The following is an 18,282-nucleotide window of genomic DNA, read 5'->3' on the forward strand; positions in this document are numbered from 1 at the left end:
GCGGCTGTTGTTGTCGTAGCATCAGTTCCAGGTGATGTCCTCACCCAGACGGTTTGGTCGTCGTAGTGCGGTGCGGCTGCGGAGGTAGCGTCCGTACGTGGCAGGAGAAGCTAACCTCATGACGTGGCGATGACACTATCGATGAATGTTGTGTCGATTATGATATACCGATGCGAAGGGATAGCGGTTTCAACCATCCGATTTCGAACGTAAAATAGTAGCTTGTAGCACGTCGATGACTGAGAGTTAAGGGGCTCCAACCCTTTCTGTAGACTTCTGTAATTCCTCTGGCGACCGCGTGGCGTACTTACAGCTGCTTGTGGCGCAACAACTAAAACTGGTGTCTACCACTGATGGGCCTTCGTCCACCGACGGCACAGATATGAAAGCGTAGCTGATGTTTGTGCAGGTGCTGGTGGGAGTGGTGGCGGTGATGGGCGCCGTCTGCTCTGGGGGCTCCCTGGCCTTCTCCGCGGTGGCGCTGCCGCAGCTGCAGGGCGACCAGGACCAGCTGGACGCCGACCAGGCCTCGTGGTTCGGTAAGTCGCTCTACGCAGACGGCAGCTGTCCAAATGAGTCTTGGCAGCCAAATGCGGTTGGTGACACTGCTGAACTACGACTCTAGGCTACATCCTCACTATTTACTAACAAGAACGAATAGATTATCCATGATGCCCTACTCCACCTGCAACGGCAGGGGAAGGAGGTTTGTTTCTGCTGGGTGCCGGGGCACGTGGGTATTAGGGGAAACGAACTGGCGGATGTGGCTGCCAAAGATGCATGTTCCCTCCCTCAAGTTGTTGCATGTGCCGTCCCCCTCCATGCTGTTACCTCCCTCCTGCGTTTTCGTGTTATGCATCAATGGGAAGAGGAGTGGCTGGCAGTCGGTGAAAATAAGCTGCGTATGGTCAAGGCCACCACGCGGCCATGGCGTACGTCCTACCAGTCATGCAGGCGGGATGAGGTTCTCCTCACTCGCCTCCGCGTCGGGCACAGTCCCTTAATGCATGGTTTTTTACTCCGGCGGGAGGACCCCCCAATCTGCAGTGCTTGTGGCGTCCAGATTACTGTCCGCCACATTTTACTTTACTGTCTTTTATTCTCTGACCAGAGGGCGGTGGTTTCTTTGCCACCGGATTTGCCCTCTATTTTGCAAGACGACGCAACGACTGTGGTTAAGGTCTTACGGTTTTGTGTCCTGTCCAATTTGTTGCCTCGGATTTTAGGGAGAGGGTTTTAATGTGCTGCTGGGTGACTGGCTCACCCAGGTTTTAGGTAAGAGGTCCGCCAGTCCCGATTACCTCCTTGTTCCCCTTCGGTTTCTGTTCTCCTTTCCTTGTGTTCCCTTTCCTTTTTTAGTGCATTCCTTGTCCTCTTGATTTGCCTCCGTATGTGAGGATTTGGAACTGCGTCAGGTCTGTGTCTTTTAGCCGTTCTCCTTGTTCGCTGTTCGTCTTAGTCCCTTCACTGCATGTGTTCCTGTTCTTATGCGTTTGGGCGCTGATGACCACGCTGTTTAGCGCCCGTAAACCTCAAACACACACACACACACACACACACACACACACACACACACACACACACACACACACGAATAGATTGATCAATGCCGTTTTTGCAAAAGCGATGGTAGGTTGGTTTCTCGTTTTACAAGTTACGGTGCCGAGGTATACGGAGCCCTTCTGCATACACCTACGTACTTCTGCACGTTTACAACGCAAGCCACCTTACGGTGAATTGCATAGGGTACTTTCTATACCAGTGTCACTTACAACTTCACATGTTCCGGTAGCTAATGGTTAATGTGAAGAACGGTTACTGTTAAAGCTCCGTGTGGGCTCGAATCTCTCTAATTTTATCTCTATGGTCATTTCGCGTGATATACGTAGGAGGAAGCAATATATTGGTTGATTCTTCAAGAAATGTACGCTCTCAACAGCAAACCAAGCCGTGATGCAGAACGCCTCTCTTGCAGCGTCTGCCGCTGCAGTTGGCTGAGCATCTCCGTGACACTTGCGCTTACTAAATAAACCTGTAATGAAACGTACTGCTCTTCTTTGGATCTCCTCTATTTCCTCTGTGGTGCGTATCCCATACTGACCAGCGGCATTCAAGTACTGGTCGAACAAATGTTTTCTAAGCTAGCTTCTTTGTGGATGCGTTACATTTCCTGACGATTCTTCCAATCAATCTCAGTCTGATATCTGCCTTAACCGCGATCAATTTTATGTGCTCGTTCCACTTCAGATCACTCAGTACCCATAATCCTATATATTTTATGGAAGCAAATGCTTCCAGCCATTGTTCTGCAATTTTGTAATAATACAGTAAATGGTCTTCCTGTCCATGGATTTGCAATACCTTACGTTTATTTACGTTCAGGGTCAACTGCCACTGCACCAAGCGTCGACCCTCTGCAAATCTTCCTGCATTTCGCTACAATTTTCTAGCGTCGAAACATATCAGTTTACAACGGTGTCATCTGCGAAATGCCTCATGCGCCTTCCGACGTCATCTATTAGTTCGCTTACATATTTTGTGAAAAGTAATGGTCCTATAAGCCTCCTTGGAGCATTCCCATAGTTACTTTTACGCCTGAAGACTTCTCTCCCTTCAGAATGACTTACTGGGTTGTGTTTGGTAGAAACTCTTCAATCCAGTCACATAGTGCATTCCGTACGATCGCATTTTGTTCATTAGGCGGCATTTCGGACCTATATCGAATGCTTTCCGGAAGTCAATCGACTCGGCGTCGTTAGGGACTGGAGAAGATGTAATTGACAGAAAGTTTCTCATCCGCTCTGAATCTCTCAGTGCCTCTCAATCTGTGTAGAAAATGTATCCGATAGAGAAACGATTCAGACTGTCCAACATGACTTACAGAAAATTCAAAACAAAGAGAAAGAGATGATATATTACTCGTTACCGGGACACAATGGCATACAGAGAAATATTACAGCTGACGAAACAGGCAAAGCAGGGAGTAGAGGAGACGTTGTGATTCGGTGTGTCGTCCCCTTTCACGGTATCATTTCATTGTCAAACAGATGGATCATACGTCAGTGGGAAGACGAGTGGTTGGGGGCAATAAATAACAAGCTGTAGTTAATCAGATAGGCCACGCATGCGTCGTGAACTTCATGCTAGCCACACCAGTGGTGGTGGTGGTGGTGGTGGTGGTGGTGGTGGTGGTAAGTTCCTATGGGACCAGACTGCTGAGGTCATGGCTCCCTAGGCTTACACACTACTTAATCTAACTTAAAATAAGTTACGATATCGACAGAACACACACCCATGCCCGCGGGAGGACTCGAACCTCCGACGGGGGGAGCAGCACGAACCGGAGCAAGGCGCCCAAGCTAGGCGCAAATTGAGACGCGTATAGCACGTGTGACGTGACACGACACTACAGCGCGACACGCACGAGTCGCGCGGGTCCAGCGCATATTGCGACGCGTACACCATACTTCGCACGCGCCGACTGGCGACGCTCTGCGCTGTCAGAACCGAAGCGCGCGCAACCTACAGTCCTGGAAATTGAAATAAGAACACCGTGAATTCATTGTCCCAGGAAGGGGAAACTTTATTGACACATTCCTGGGGTCAGATACATCACATGATCACACTGACAGAACCACAGGCACATAGACACAGGCAACAGAGCATGCACAATGTCGGCACTAGTACAGTGTATATCCACCTTTCGCAGCAATGCAGGCTGCTATTCTCCCATGGAGACGATCGTAGAGATGCTGGATGTAGTCCTGTGGAACGGCTTGCCATGCCGTTTCCACGTGGCGCCTCAGTTGGACCAGCGTTCGTGCTGGACGTGCAGACCGCGTGAGACGACGCTTCATCCAGTCCCAAACATGCTCAATGGGGGACAGATCCGGAGATCTTGCTGGCCAGGGTAGTTGACTTACACCTTCTAGAGCACGTTGGGTGGCACGGGATACATGCGGACGTGCATTGTCCTGTTGGAACAGCAAGTTCCCTTGCCGGTCTAGGAATGGTAGAACGATGGGTTCGATGACGGTTTGGATGTACCGTGCACTATTCAGTGTCCCCTCGACGATCAGCAGTGGTGTACGGCCAGTGTAGGAGATCGCTCCCCACACCATGATGCCGGGTGTTGGCCCTGTGTGCCTCGGTCGTATGCAGTCCTGATTGTGGCGCTCACCTGCACGGCGCCAAACACGCATACGACCATCATTGGCACCAAGGCAGAAGCGACTCTCATCGCTGAAAAGGCAGAAGCGACTCTCATCGCTGAAGACGACACGTCTCCATTCATCCCTCCATTCACGCCTGTCGCGACACCACTGGAGGCGGGCTGCACGATGTTGGGGCGTGAGCGGAAGACGGCCTAACGGTGTGCGGGACCGTAGCCCAGCTTCATGGAGACGGTTGCGAATGGTCCTCGCCGATACCCCAGGAGCAACAGTGTCCCTAATTTGCTGGGAAGTGGCGGTGCGGTCCCCTACGGCAGTGCGTAGGATCCTACGGTCTTGGCGTGCATCCGTGCGTCGCTGCGGTCCGGTCCCAGGTCGACGGGCACGTGCACCTTCCGCCGACCACTGGCGACAACATCGATGTACTGTGGAGACCTCACGCCCCACGTGTTGAGCAATTCGGCGGTACGTCCACCCGGCCTCCCGCATGCCCACTATACGCCCTCGCTCAAAGTCCGTCAACTGCAGATACGGTTCACGTCCACGCTGTCGCGGCATGCTACCAGTGTGACTGCGATGGAGCTCCGTATGCCACGGCAAACTGGCTGACACTGACGGCGGCGGTGCACAAATGCTGCGCAGCTAGCGCCATTCGACGGCCAACACCGCGGTTCCTGGTGTGTCCGCTGTGCCGTGCGTGTGATCATTGCTTGTACAGCCCTCTCGCAGTGTCCGGAGCAAGTATGGTGGGTCTGACACACCGGTGTCAATGTGTTCTTTTTTCCATTTCCAGGAGTGTATTATCTTTCTCGAACGATTTTACAGAAACTATTCACTGAAAATATATGATTTTTGCCTTACTTGTAGCGTTATATGTCAGCTTCGTGACGAAGTGCCCATCAACTGGCTAATGACCATTCTTATTGTGATGTACACATTTTACTAAGACACTGCGCAAAACTCAAAAAGTTTGCAACGAAAATTAGAGGTCGCTATGATTTTGCGTTTGGCGCGTATTACACCATGTGTTGCTGCTGCGTATGAAATTTAGCTAACATGCTGAATTTTTGTTTGGATTTGGGAGGAGGTTTCTATCTGCCTCCGATCTCGAGAAAGTGGATCCTATGTAGCGCGCTCACTTCCGATCTCACGCCCGCGAGAATGAAATACTCGCAACATCTCTCATATCTCCTAAACCGCTCGAGACATCGAAACGAAAGTTTGGCGAATGATAGCACACAAGGAGAGTGTTTTGTCAATTCTTAAACACACAGAACTTTCTTATCTGTGGCGATATATCAGTACTTATACTTCCTTTTTTATTTATTTCACTCCAGAGACTAATTTTTTAAGAGTTATCGACAGCTAGCGAAACAAGAGTTTCCTAGTATGAAAATAAACATGAAATTTCTTCTTTTATGTTACTGCAAACCGACACTATGAGGTTTTTCGTAAGCGATTGAGCTCTGTGATTGCCAGTTACTTGTTTAATGAGGCACTCCGTTTCGGAATTCTGTCTCAATAGCTGCTGTGCTATGAGTTTGCCAAATTACACTGTGACAAAGTAAGTACAATTAAACCATTCACCAAGAGAAATGTGGCCGTTACAAACGGTGATGCTTTTTCGAATGAGGGAAGATTAACAACTCACACAAAAATAGATTGCCAATTCCGTTGGAATTTTGGTGGAATCCACGTAACCCATCGTATTTTTAACACTGAGCGACTGGAATGGAAACTTACCAAAGGATTTTATTCCTTCTCTTGATCTGAGCACTATTAAAATAACGACGAGCGTTCCTTCAGGCGGAAGATAGGCACATGCCAGATACTGGTTACTCACCTACGGCTTGCCGAACTGACAATGTGTGATCGCGAATAAAATAGTTGTTATTGAGAAAAATAAACAATTGATCCGTCGCACAACACAATGGTCAGTGCATTGTCAGCAGCGGAGGATAATGCGCGCGACAGGAATGCACAAGCTAGCCTTTTGTGCCTTGTGAGTTGGAGTTCGAAAAACATTGTCATGAAAGTAGATCTGCCTTTGTCAGCAGTACATTTCAACAAATTAAATATATCTAATCATAACACTCTTTTAGGATATTCCTACTTTCGTAATAATACCGACCATTTTTTTCATTTGTGTAGCCTGTTGTATAATTAGTTTATTAATGCTGATAATGTGCATGCAAAAATTGAAATGCTCTTTCTCATCACGGCGAACCAATTAAAACATTGTTGTTTGTGACTGCTTTTCGACTGTTTCTAGCTTGCAGTGGAAATGTGATGTTCACATGCATGTAGTACAGTGTGTCGTATTACATTATTACATACATATCAGAGTAATCACAGTGAAACTTCTATACTTCAGATCTTGGACGCTTTTTACCAGGAGCACAAAGGGATCACACCTGTGGAGATGATCCCTTTCTAAATTTTTGTAACAGATCGTACAGATACGCCAGCATACTAGGCAGCGAGAAGATAACCTTGTTTTACCATCCTACCTTGATTCTTAATCACATGATTTTATAATATTCCTTGCTTCCTTATTCACTACTCTCTGTCCCTTCTTGTAATCTGAAAACATCGCGAAGGCATATGATACAATTCCAGCGGCCAATGGCTCATCAGTTACTGAAGTATGCATTTTTCTTGACAGAAGAAAAACAAAACTATCCAGATATAAATAACAGGAAAGCATAATGTACTAACGAAGAAAGATGGAGCGTTTAAATGGCGAAAAACGAAACACTACCCAAAGGCAATGAAATTTAGTACACAGTAAGGCAAAATTCATCGTATGGGCAATACTACCACCGCTCATATGCACCGTTCCGATGTGAGCATATGGCCGGGCTACTCTTTCGCTCCCCGCCTCAAATCTCCCACGGTGCTAGCGAGGCACGCGCGGCGCGAGAAACTGTGCCTCAACCACAACGCCGCGCGACCTGGCGCAGGCGCGTGTCGCGTCCCAGTCGCAATTTTTGCGGTCCCATTTGAACCTATGAGGTTACAAAAACGCGCGCTGCGCTGCGTCGCGCCACACGCGCTATACGCGTCTCAATTTTCTCCTAGCCTAAAGACCGCGTGGCTACCCCGCGCGGCCACACAATGGAAGAAAGTGGTGCTTACCAGTTTAAGGAAAGCACAGTGTCCAATGAGACAGAGATTCCTTCTCTCGCAGGATGGTCTACCAATATGAGACGCCTGCGGAATACCACTTTCATATTTTAACAACATGCATTTTATTTGCTGACATAAAGGCAACCCTGTGCTTGGCAGGAGACTTCTTGATATTCTAGCGGACAACAGCTACGCATTTTAAAATTTTGTGAAGTGTCACGTCTCCTACCTGAAGTGTTGGGGAAAGAAAGGCAATGAGCTCTGAATAGATACACGGCCCTTGCTTTCTGTTTAAGAAGTCAGTCATCCATATAACAACCATGGTGTCATTTAGACGATTCTCTAAACGATTTGTGGCTACGAACCACAAATTTGTGTCGACATAGCGAGGTGTCTGAAGAAAACTGCAAACATGTGTTTCTGAGGAATCGTGGCAGGAATTAGGCGTATGAGGACAGAAATCATTCAAGCCGCGAGTTATATATGTTGATATCCAGTTAGAGCCCTGATGACCATGATGCTGAACGCCGTAAATCCACCATCACGATCATTTTTTGCCATCAGGATACGGCACGGCGCCCTCAGGATGCGAGGTGAAATTAATTGCAAACTTTGAGCAGACCCGGTAACACCGACGTGCGGCCGAAAAGCGAACTCTGTGGAACACCAACCAACAGGTACGCGTTTCAGCTTTTGGAGCTTACAGCATTAGGTAGGTAAACAAGTAGGTGCGGTTACTGGCGATAGAGTGCTCACAGTATTCTCCTTGTTAACTTAAACTTTCCTCCTCACAAACAAGTTAAAAGTGCGCAGGACCTGTAGAAAAATTATCGTTGGTTTTACGGCGAACATCGTGTCATCAAAGTGAAGACAAATGGAAAGAAGGACACTGCGCTTACCTATCCAGACGGGATTCACGATCTGCAGTCGTACCCATTCTGCCAGTATCTCTTCTTTCCCACGTTCGTAAGTAACCCCTGAAGTGTACAAAATAGAGAAGAGATGAGAGATACTGACAGGAGAGAAGCTGTGAGGGCGGACTGTGTCGCTAGAAGATTCTGCTTGGGGGGGGGGGGGGGGGGACGAAATTATTGAATGCTCTTGATTTATTGCAGTCTACTGTGTCTGAGTAGTTGTTTCACTATTTTAACTGGTGTACGATGGAGGATAGTGAACTGTATAATACGTGGGTTATCCCAAAAGTAAGGTCTCCTATTTTTTTAATAAGTACATAGACCTGTTTATTTCTACAATGGTTTACAGCAGTTTACAGCTTGAACATTTAGCTATTTTTCGACATAATCGCCATTTCTATCGATGCATTTTTGTAGACGCTGTGGCAGTTTTTGTACGCCCATGTCATACCAGCTCGCCGCCATGCTGCTTAGAAAGTTATGAACCTCTTCTTTCACCTCGTCATCGGAGCTGAGTCGCTGGGACCACAATTAACGCTGACAGGTACTGTGAGACTCTGAAAAAACTCAAGCGGGCAATTCAGAAACGGAGGAGAGGAATGTTGAGCAAGGGCGTACACATTCTTCATGACAACGCTCGCCCGCACATCGCTCGGCAAACCGTTACACTTCTGCAATAGTTTCAGTGGAACATAATCACTCACCCACCCTATAGTTCTGACTTTAGCGCCCAGTGTATTTCCGGTTTCCTAGGTCAAAAGAACATTTTGCCGGAACGCGATTCAGCTCCGACGACGAGGTGAAAGAAGAGATTCATAACTTTCTGAACAGCATGGCGGCGAGCTGGTATGACATGGGCATACAAAAACTGCTACAGCGTCTATAAAAATGCATCGACAGAAACGGTGATTATGTCTAAAAATAGCTAAATGTTCAAGCTGTAAACTGATGTAAACCATTGTAGAAATAAACAGGTCTTTGAACTTATAAAAAAATAGGAGACCTTACTTTTGGGATTACCCTCGTAATAAATTCGATCCCAGTGCCACGCAAAATGAGCTGATCTTGCAGCAGCAAAGAATAACTGAAAGAGAAATTTCAGAGAGAACACATCGAGGATGTTATCCAAAGCATTTCTTCGCTGGAAAGCGAATGCTCGGCGGAAGGTATACATAGGAGAAAAATGCTGGATTTAGCCAAAAAATACATCGTCCAGTCACATTAATATCACCACTTGTTGAAAGCCTGAATAACCACCTTTTGCAGCGCAGACTGTTGAGAAATGTGCAGGAAGAGAGTCAGCGAGGTCCTGGAAGGTACAAACAGGGACGTAGAACCATGCCATCGCCATGGCCAGAGACACATACGTGTGTTGATCCATTGTACCTTCCAGAATGACTATCACTCAGGGAATGCCCTACGGCTTGGACCCTTCCGACGATTGTTGCAAGGGTTTTTGCGTTTCAAGTTGTACAAGTCAACGGCAACCTGTCCGATGGAGCATAAAACATGAACCACGTGAAAAGGCCACCTGTCGCCACCAGTAGACGTCGAGTTGCGGTACTGGAGTGCAAACTCCAACTGTCGTCATCGATGAACAGCAGTCAGAATGGGTGCATTAATCGGACCCTGCCCAAACGCAGCAACGTTCACTGAACGGTCGTTGACGAGGCGCTGTTGGTAGCCTCTTGAATCCTCCAGGCGGTCAGTTGCTCAACAATTGCGCGTCTATTCGCCCTTACATATCTCCGCAACCGTCGTTCACCCCTGTCATTTATATCCCGTGGTGCACTACAATTGCCTCGGCATCTGTTTTGAATAGCTCTATTTTGTCATGCACTATGTTCTTTAATCATGGCGGTAAGTGAACAGTTCAGCCATTTCGCAAATACTTCCACCCGTGGCCTGAAAGCCAATGATCATGCCCTTTTGGACGGCAGATAAATTGATCCGTTTCCGCATTACAATTCTGCTGTGGCTCACCATTCGTTTGCTGAGTACAGACTTGGCGACCCTGCGGTTCCTGAGCCAGGGACTGTCTCTGTAAGCCCTGGGCATGCTTCAGCGAGCACCGTTCGGTGTGGTAGTGCAATGTTGTGTGTCACAGCGAATGGGCATTTTGGCTCGACTGCTCGGATCGCGAGCATGGAATAAACCTCTATTTTAAAAAAAACCTCAGTCTCAAGGTGTGTTGCGTGCTGACGAGATGCATGGCTGTTGAGGTGGAAGAGTCTGTAGCGTGATCCATCACGCCACTGAATTATTCATCCCAAAGTCCTCAGGAGGCGACCTGTACCTTGGTGAACAAATGAGCGCCGTTCAGCCGACCAGGTCAGACGTGCTGCTCTTCGACGATGTAACTACCGCCCTACAGCAGACAACCTCATAGCCTTTCGAGTCACGAGAGTCAAGACTCGACGCGTAATTAAGGAGAGCAAGAAAAGGTCATGGCAAGCGTTCTTGGACTATCAACCGTTCCACTTGTTTTACGAAAGTATGTTAAGCCATCAGCAGGATTCCTGGTAAACGCAGTCATTTAACAATAGCAGCAGCAGCACTGAAGCAGGGATGCTCCAAAAAGCGCCCAGACGATGGCAGACAATTTTGAACAACCTACTGTCAATGCCAGCCACGATTCCGGCGTTTCGTCGCAACCTTGCGACTGTAGAGAGGGGAAAATTGGACTTAGGGTCCAACAATTCTGAGACAACTACCCATTCTCCATGTGGAACTGGAATCGGCTCTGTCTGAGACACGTGATACTGCAACTGGTCACGACCAAGTCCGGTACTGCATGCTTCGACATTTGCCAACAACGTCAAAGGAAATCCTCCTTGCATGTTTTAATCTTACATGGCAGCAGGTACTGTAACTTCCCCAGTCCGTGGACAGAGGCACAGTTCATACCTCATCTCAAACCAGGAAAGGATCGCACATATCTCTGTAGTTATCGGAGTATCGCCTTAACGAGCTGTGTAGGAAAGACCTTGGAGCGAAAGGTTAACCGTCGTCTGGTGTGGTGGTTAGAGTCCAGGAAACTGCTTAGCTGGTCGCAGCGTGGATTCCGGAGATTTCGATCCGCTGTCGACAACATGACCCTGTTAGAGGCGGCTATTCAGCAGTCTTTCCTACGTAATCATCACTGTAGTGGCATCTTCTTTGACATAAGTAAGGCTTATCACACTATTTGGAGACATAGTACTCTCGCACAAGTGCACCAATGGGGCTTTCGCAGCCACCTTGCCATATTCTTACGTTCTTTTCTGTCTCAGCGGTTTTTTTAAGACCGGAGTTAGTGACTCGCTGTCACATCGTTGTGAGCAGGCGGTATTTTAAGTGTTACCCTCTTTGTCATAGCCACGTCTATGGTAAGGAGTCCTGTAAGTGCTCCTTATTTGTGGACGATTTTGCTATTTTGTGTTCCTCCTCCAGCATTGCAGTAGAAGCCGTCAGATGCAACTTACAGTGCGGAGGTTAGAGGCGTGCGCGGCAAAGACAGGTCTCAGTTTTGTGCAGATAAGTGCGTGTTTGTTCATTATAATCGTTGTCGTCGTATTATATATGGGACACCATCTTACATTTTAGAGACTCAGTGAGGATTCTGGGCCTCATTTTTGACTCCAAATTGTCGTGGCTGCCACACCTGAGATACCTGAAAGCCAGAACCCTCATGCACTGAACATCATAAAGTGTCTTAGCCACAGGTCTTGGGAAGCGGACAGGGCGCTTTCGTGAATTTGCGGCTGGGCTGTGGGTGCACGATTTACGGATCGGCGAGGCCTTCTTATTTGGAGATCATTGACGCTATCCGCCATGAGGGGATTCGGCTGGCAACTGGTGCTTATTGGACCAGTCCTGAGGTCGGAGAACCGCCACTCACCACCCGGCGGCATGGTGTGTCAGGCATGTAAGTTCCTCACAGCTCCGACTTCGCCCGCATGCCGTACTGCTGCTCATCCGCCTCTGGAACGCATTTTTTTCCAACTATCCACGAGCAACAAGGCTGTTTGGGATTCATGTGCGGCATTTGCTGGAGTCACTTGGAGTGGAGCAGGTCCAACCTCAAACCCAGGGTTTTAACCGTCTACCACCCTGTTTGCTACTGAGGCCCAGAATCAGATTTAATGCAGTACAGGAGACAATACATCCCTGTTTCTGTGTTTAATGCGCTATTTTCTGACATTTTATACGAGCACCTCAACCTATATAGCTTTCTTCACAGATAGGTGTAAACAAGGGGACCCAGTTGGTTGCTCTGTTGTTTTCCGGGATTGTGTCCTTGAGGTCCGACTGCCTCAAGACTTTACTGTCTTCGACGCAGAACTACATGCGATCCTTCAGGCACTGGAGCAGATGAGATGTTCTTCCATTGTTAAATTTCTTGTCTGTTCCGATTCTCTGAGTGCCTTTCAGTCTCTTTAAGGCTTGTACGCAGCAGATAAAGTCGTCCAGAACATAATAGGATGCCTTCCTCCAACTACAACGACTGGGGCGGGAGTTGTCTTTGTGCCGGGAGGCGTGCCATGTTCCCCACTTACCTCAGTGTACCATCCCCCTGCATGCTATAGTCTCGCTGTCGAGGTCCAGAGTCTTGCGTCGATGGAAGAATGAAAGGCTGGAAGTGCCACACAATAAACTCTGTCTAACGCCCACAACGCGGCCGTGGTGTATTTCCTTCCAGCCAAGTAGAAGGGACGAGGCCCTCTTTACTTGTCTTCGCATGGGCCAGAATCCTACGTCGCGTGGCTTCTTGCTCAGGCGAGAGCACCCTCCAAAGTATGGTCCTTTTGGCGTACAGATCACTGTGCGCTACATTTTATTGGATTACGTTTCACTTTCTGACCAGCAGGCCTCGACTGATTTGCCTACAGATCTGCCCTCTACTTTAGGTAACATTGCCGGCCGAAGTAGCCGTGCGGTTCTAGACGCTGCAGTCTGGAACCGCGAGACCGCTACGGTCGCAGGTTCCAATCCTGCCTCGGGCATGGATATGTGTGATGTCCTTAGATTAGTTAGGTTTAACTAGTTCTAAGTTCTAGGGGACTAATGACCTCAGAAGTTGAGTCCCATATTGCTCAGAGCCATTTGAACCATTTTTTAGGTAACATTCAAATGAAAGTGATTATAATTTTAAAGTTTTGTGAATTATACAACATTTTTCCAAGGTTTTAATGAGATCGTTTTAATGTGTTAACAGGGTGACTGGCTCAACCATATTTTACGTAAATGGTCAGCCAGTGATATTTTCCTGTGCCCTCCTTTTAGCTTCTTCGTCGTTTTCGTGTGTTTTAGTCTCCTGTATAACATTTGTTATTCTTTCCCGTTGTCTTAGCGTGTATGATAATATTTTAGTATTTGTAATTTTATTAACATTCGTTTCTTTTAATGTGTGCAAGGGCGCTGATAGCCTCGACGTTGAGAGCCCATAAGCACCAAACACACACGCACAAACTTCGCATTACAACAACGACTGCACTGTTTTTCCACTTCTCCCGGACACGCTTTTTATACCCTCCATTGCTAGTGGTGCATATGTCGTCTGTGAGTGGTTATTGTAAGTTGAAGTCGAATGTAGACGGTGGTCACATTAATATGACTGGATCGTGTATAAGTGTATGTGGCGAACGTGACGTGACAGAAATAGCTTTTTTGCGTCCCATTACTTATGCCTAACCTGAGCGTCTGCTCGGGTACCGCGAAGAATACGAAAGGTTTCGTGGCTGGGCACTCAAAAGCAAGGATAGCTCAGTTACTGTGGGTTTTCCGAAATTCACAGTTGAAGATTTTCATAATACTTCCGTAGAGTAATTGGATAGTATTGGAAAAGTTAGTGATATATTTTAACAACAGGATTTATATAACTATTTCCCTCCACGTAGTACCTTCTGGACAGCTTCAGAAGTATTCAGTATCCTGCCAACATCTTATGGAAGGTGATCGTTCAGCTGCTGATTTTTGTCATCAGGAAGTGGAGCTTACGTATAAGGAGAGTGATCACACAAGGTCGTAGCCCTTAGCTCAGCTCTGGATAGAGGTATTCGTGTAACGTACATGGACAGAGGAGAAGGACCGGAAGATATTGCTTATTTTCCTGAAGGATGCAGCCCAGTTTCACATCCTTTGTACCGACCAAATCACTAAGAAATGTTGTATCCATGATCACAGCCGGCTGATCGTATACTAAAGTGGACTGAAGTTCTATTGTGCACTATTTTTAATTGGATACAGTTTTTGTAACTGCAACACTGAACAATGCTGTACAAGGATTTGGGGAGGTTTATATATTGCAAAGTGTGTGCTACAGAAAATTTTTATCATGTTGCTGTGTGCATAAAAATAAATTTTTAATATAAAAAGTGGGCAAGAGCATTGCTCAACAGCCGCGCGGAGTGGAAGCGCGGTTTGAGGCGCCATGTCACAGATTGCATGGCCCCTCCCGCCGGAGGTTCGAGTCCTCCCTCGGGCATGGGTGTGTGTGTTGACCTTAGCGTAAGTTAATTTAACTTAGTTCAAGTAGTGTGTAAGTCTAGGGACCGATGGCCTCAGCACTTTGGTCCCTTAGGAATTCACCCACATTTGAACATTGCTCAAGAAGACAAACTTCTGGCTTCGCATCCTGATCTGGTTCACATTTTTAATCTGCCAGGAAGTTTGGAAGCTGAACACGCTCTGCTCCAAAGTGAAATAATTATTCAGGATGTTATAAATAAAAGTTAAAAAGTATTAAAGAGACTTTACCTGGAATAGAATTACCTGCTTGTGAAATTAACAAATGAGTGTAATTTAAACAAAAGTGGTGGCGTATTAATAACGAGGCATTGTGAAAAGTCAGCATATGTTTCTATCTTGGGTGTGATATTTCATACATACTAAATTATGTGAGTAGGAAGAAACAGAAATCGTAGTATCTAAGTGGCACAATCAAAAGGGATGTTAAACACAGGGGAAGACATACATCGCTTAAAGCTTATAAAGTAATGGCAACGTTGCTCTATGGATGTGAATGTTGGACAGTTACTTAATAGCTCAAAAGTGAGATTTTTGGGAACAGTATCTTAATATTAATCACTAGACAGGAAGAGAAATGATGATATGAAGAGAGAAATTAAACATATTTAATCTGAATGAAGAAAAAGTGAAGTAAAGGAACATATGGAAAGAGCCTGCGAGAGTGCAAGAAACCAGAACACCAAAGTCACCGCTGAAGCCCAAACGTGGAAGAAGAAATGGTGGCCGCTCAAAGAAAAGATGGGCAGAGCAAAGTAATTGAGGTTGTAACAAAGCAGAAATGCTCTAATCCTTGATGGCGATGAAGTTATTTTAAAGCACCTTGTGCCTTACGAGCCGCGGAGTCGTCTTTAGTGCCTCATTCGTTCGACGGCTGACCTGACCTGGAGATTTGAAGTGACTAGGGCTAGGGCAGCTCGACAGGATTGGATCATGTGATGCCGGCCGCTGTGGCCGAGCGATTCTAGGCGCTTCAGTCCGGAACCGCGGGACCGCTACGGTCGTAGGTTCGAATCCTGCCTCGGGCATGGATGTGTGTGACGTCCTTAGGTTAGTTAGGTTGATGTAGTTCTAAGTTCTTGGGGACTGATGACCTCAGATGTTAAGTCCCATAGTGCTCAGAGCCATTTGAACCATTTTGGATCATGTGATGCTCGTTGTGTTCAGTTATGGGCTAAGCGGCTGTCCATTTAGTCATCCTAGGCTCTGCTCAGTACATTTAGTAGCTCTGAAATTTTCGAAACTGTACTAAGGTTTTGCGATGATATCCGCATATCAGCGACTGCCGAACTGGAACATACTTAATCAGGGAAAGATATTTTATAAAATAAGTGCCCGAAACCTATCCTGTGTATAACGATCCGTCAACTTTTTTCAGAGTGACTAATTGCGTGCGTTATTACGGTGCGCGATATGTATGGAATAATGAGTAAAATGCTCTCAACCAAAGATCGTATGGATAGTAAGCGGCACGGGCATCTAGGAGTAACAATTGAAATGTCTACTGCATAGCTACGGGTACAAAAGCCAGAAAGACTTGAAGTGTAACGATCCAGAAAAAATCTAAGTTTCAACTTACGGTAATGCCTTGGTTACCTATAAGTTTTTTTCCCCATCGTCACACTGTGTGTTCCCCTGTAACTGAATGAGTGAGCCGGCTCTCAATTGTAAAGAGTTAAGAGCGAATCGTCTACAATGGGACCGTTCTTACGAAATCACTATTTGACGTTCAAACCAATCTTTGGATTGAGTGCTAGCTCTCATTTTAGTTTTCGCATGAACGAAACCTTTTCTTGTTTGGATTCCAGTCGAGAAGCATCGTTGATGAGTTTCTACAGTTTGACAACTATCGAACTGACGTTCTTCCCCAGAAGATGATTGACAGCTGTGACACCTGTCAAATCGTCACGACTTATTAGCACTACTGTCGAGCTGAAATCCTGAGAACAGAGTTCATCAGTCTGATTACTATTTTCTTTCTCCTTGAAAGAAAGTGATGCTTATCTGAGCCGACAACACAATCGTAATTATCGCGTCAAATGGGATTATTCGACAATGAAGATTATTCACACGTACGCACGCATTTGTTTGAGATGTAAATGAGAGCGGCCGCCTTGTTCCCCTGATCTGAGCACGCGGAGGGGTCCTGCGCAAAAAATGCAGATAAGACGGCGACAACGTGCCCGGCTGTTGGCAGTGGGATTAGCAAAGATAAGGGATTTTGAATAGAAATCTGCAGAGATTTGGAGGGAGGGCTTAGGGAGGAATCCGTCTCGACGCTTATCGTTGTCTCGTCTTTCGTAATAAATGCATACAGAGACAAGATGCTCTCCACTGAGATTTTATGAAGAGACATAATTCCGAGTAAGATACGAAAATCTGCAAATAACCCAGTGGCTTTTGGACAGATATGTTATAAGGCACTATGGCAAAAATAACGCCCACGAAAGAAAGATTGATAGCGAAAGAAGCTCGTGGCATTCCTCGTGGTAAGGTGAAGCTGTCATCAACCTCTGAAGGTCATTATAGATACAATTAAAAGGTAAACGAAAATGTTACACTATCTGTGTCAGTGGAGGATTTTATTAATCCACTTCGGCTGTAAACATTTACTCTGTCATTATCACGTGAAAGGCATTTTTACATGACGCAGGTAGTTTAAAATCATTGGCGCTTTCTTCTGGTAATGTGTGAAGAGGCCATGAGCATACGGTGCGTCTTGCAAGTGCAAAGACAGCAGCCCAAGGCTGCGCTGCAAACTAAATAAATGAAATTATATCAATTGATTCACTATGAAAATCTTACGTGATGCCCCACATCAGAATACAACAATATTCTGTGGTCCTTGAACCTGCAAAATGTAACAGAACTTCCTGGCAACCAATATGATGCACGAAAACACCAATGTTTTCCAGAAGGAATAGTCACGTAAAAAATTCCTTCAGCTTGATCATAATTTAATCGTCGAAAACAGTGGTGGTTAAAGCATAAATGTGGTGCCTGAAGCATAAATTGTAATGTTTTCATTCAGATTGGCAGTCGCAAGACAGTCCATAGAGCACCAAATAATTACTCCTGAATCCACTTTTCTTTTGATCCACGTATTATATTTACTTCATGGTCGGTCCTTCTCCTCAGTTTACCTTTCTAGAGTGTGTATGATAAATTGAAAATCTTATTCCAGTTTGAAACTGGTCCTCCTAAAAATCTGCCATGCAAGCACCGTCAGTTACTGCTCTGAGGCTGTGGTGGAGTCAGACTGTGCACTGTATCCATTGTCTTGGGGTTGTTAGTTCCACAGCGTTACTGAAGAGAAACAGCGTAGCTTGGGGATAAGGGGAGACGCGTGTGGTAAGCTGCAGCTAAATTTCAAAATGTAATCCTATAGACAGATCCTTTGCACACCCATTAATCAAAATTATTCGACCACTGTTTTCCCCCAAAACTTACCAAGGTCAGAGCAAAGTCTACAAAGAAGCCATGGATTACTCAAGGAATAGAGGTATCTTGTAAAACAAAAGGAAAACTGTATCTGTCAACCCGTAACAGTTCCGATGTTG

The 18,282-nt window shown here is 46.3% G+C and overlaps 1 pseudogene; it reads left to right on the plus strand.

Moving 5' to 3' along the window:
* Window positions 1–397: 397 nt before the first annotated feature.
* Window positions 398–14,374, plus strand: LOC126235271 (ubiquitin thioesterase OTUB1-like; annotated as a pseudogene).
* The last annotated feature ends 3,908 nt before the right edge of the window (window positions 14,375–18,282 follow it).

Source organism: Schistocerca nitens, chromosome 2 (genome assembly GCF_023898315.1).
Source record: "Schistocerca nitens isolate TAMUIC-IGC-003100 chromosome 2, iqSchNite1.1, whole genome shotgun sequence".
Taxonomy (NCBI): domain Eukaryota; kingdom Metazoa; phylum Arthropoda; class Insecta; order Orthoptera; family Acrididae; genus Schistocerca; species Schistocerca nitens.